Raw genomic sequence first — 2897 nt, 5'->3', positions numbered from 1 at the left:
CATGTTTGAGATCACCATTTTTATAAAGTACTGGCGAATCCGGACGGATATACGAGGATATCATCAGTTGTCCATAGGAAGTCTTCTGGACGAGGATCCTCTCGGGTTCTTGGGGCTCCTGAGTCGTTTTGGGGTACGTTGGCGTTCCCAGATGCCTGGTTGTGGGATGTCAGGGAGGTTGGAGAAGTCCTGAATGGGATTCCAGTCCTCTATCTCCAAAGGGTCGATCTGTAGGTGATTGAACACCGGTTCCAGATCTGCGTGGTTAGAAATAGAGAATCTGCGGCCCTCGTACACAAATGATAGCCCAAAAGGAAATAACCACCTGTATGGAATCTTGCATCCTCTCAGCCAACTTGTCAGGGGACCCAGGGCTCTTCTTTTATCCAGGGTGGACTGAGCTAGGTCTTGGAAAATTTGGATGATATGACCATCCCAGGTCACTTTGCCGGTCTGGCGGGCTTTAATGATAACTGCTTCCTTAACTGGGAAACTAAGGAATTTGCAAACAATGTCTCTTGGTGGAGCAGTGGCAGGGGGTTTGGGCCTTAGGGCACGATGGGCCCTCTCAAGGATGACTTTGTGGGCTGTGTCGGGGCCAAGAAGCGACATGCAAATCTGCACCACAGTGTTCGGCACTTCTCCCGCTTCAACCGTTTCAGGAACCCCACGGAAGCGTAAGTTGTTCCGCCTACCTCTGTTTTCTTGGTCTTCCAAGGAGCTGCAGAGGTTGTTCATCTTCCGTTGGATGATCAGGAACCGCTGTGAGACTTCGGTCTGATGTCTGATAATGGCCTCTTGTGTGTTCTCAAGTGTTTCCACACGTGTGCCCACTTGAGTTATTTCCTGTTTTATGGCCGCTAGATCGGAGCTCAGAGGCTCCAAGGCTGATGTTAATGAGGAGGATAAAAGCTCCTTCAGAAATGAGCGAGATATAGGGAGATCATCCGCTTCTTATTCCTCGCCTCCTGTAGCCTGGTCTGACCGGTCTGTATGTTTAAAGCGCGGGGTGCGGGTAGGAGTCGGCGCCATCTTGAGCTCTTTGGCTACATGCAGCGTCGCTGCCTTTTTTATGAATTTGTCCATATCTCCGGTAATAGGATTCTTCCCATCCGGGGCAGCTTGCTCTCCGGTCCTCCGGCCTCCGATTTTGACCATGTTTGGTGTGCCAGCTTATTAATAAAGCGCTTCAAAGGTGATCTCTGTACGGAGCAGCAGCCTCAAGCGTCCATACTCTTTCGGCGCTAGCTCCGCCCCCGCTAAAATGCTTGTTGATTGGCTGTCAATAACAACATATGCATGGAGTTTGTATGTTCTCACCTTGTTTGCGTAGGTTTCCTCCGGGTACTCCAGTTTCCCCCCACACTCTGAAGACATACTAATAGATAACTTAGAGTGTGAGCTATTGGGAATAGCAAGTGATGATGATGTCTGTAAAGCACTGCTGAATGTGTCAGCACTATATACGTGAGTAAAAATACATAAATAATAATAATAATAAATAAATCTCCAGCTATCTGACTTTCCCATACACATGTGTCAGGTTGGTCCAAAAGCTACTCTTGGTCTCCGAGACACCATAAACGTGTCACCACATGTTGCTTCTCTCTGAAGGGATATTAAGTAGAGTTGAGCGAACACCTGGATGTTCGGGTTCGAGAAGTTCGGCCGAACTTCCCGAAAATGTTAGGGTTCGGAATGCGAACCCGACCCGAACTTCGTCCCGAACCCCATTGAAGTCAATGGGGACCCAAACATTTCGGCACTAAAAAGGCTGTAAAACAGCCCAGGAAAGAGCTAGAGGGCTGCAAAAGGCAGCAACATGTAGGTAAATCCCCTGCAAACAAATGTGGATAGGGAAATGAATTTAAAATAAAAATAAAAAATTAACCAATATCAATTGGACAGAGGTCCCATAGCAGAGAATCGGGCTTCACTTCAGCAGAGAATCAGTCTCTTCATGCCATAGCAGAGAATCTGGCTTCATGTCAGCAGAGAATCAGTCTCTTCATGCCATAGCAGAGATTCAGGCTTCATGTCAGCAGAGAATCAGTCTTCATGTCATAGCAGAGAATCAGGCTTCACGTCACCCACCACTGGAACAGGCCACTGTCACATATTTAAGCCCTGACACCCAGACAGAGGAGAGAGGTCCCGTAACAGAGATTCAGGCTTCATGTCAGCAGAGAATCAGTCTTCATGTCATAGCAGAGAATCAGGCTTCACGTCACCCACCACTGGAACAGGCCACTGTCACATATTTAGGCCCAGGCACCCAGGCAGAGGAGAGAGGTCCCATAACAGAGATTCAGGCTTCATGTCAGCAGAGAATCAGTCTTCATGTCATAGCAGAGAATCAGGCTTTATGTCACCCACCACTGGAACAGGCCACTGTCAGATATTTTTAGGCCCCAGCACCCAGACAGAGGAGAGAGGTCCCATAACAGAGATTCAGGCTTCATGTCAGCAGAGAATCAGTCTTCATGTCATAGCAGAGAATCAGGCTTCACGTCACCCACCACTGGAACAGGCCACTGTCACATATTTAGGCCCAGGCACCCAGGCAGAGGAGAGAGGTCCCATAACAGACATTCAGGCTTCATGTCAGCAGAGAATCAGTCTTCATGTCATAGCAGAGAATCAGGCTTCACGTCACCCACCACTGGAACAGGCCACTGTCACATATTTAGGCCCAGGCACCCAGGCAGAGGAGAGAGGTCCCATAACAGAGATTCAGGCTTCATGTCAGCAGAGAATCAGTCTTCATGTCATAGCAGAGAATCAGGCTTCACGTCACCCACCACTGGAACAGGCCACTGTCACACATTTAGGCCCAGGCACCCAGGCAGAGGAGAGAGGTCCCATAACAGAGATTCAGGCTTCATGTCAGCAGAGAA

This window comes from Bufo bufo, chromosome 7 (genome assembly GCF_905171765.1).
Source record: "Bufo bufo chromosome 7, aBufBuf1.1, whole genome shotgun sequence".
NCBI classification, from domain to species: domain Eukaryota; kingdom Metazoa; phylum Chordata; class Amphibia; order Anura; family Bufonidae; genus Bufo; species Bufo bufo.
Note: the sequence above shows the minus strand (reverse complement) of the source record.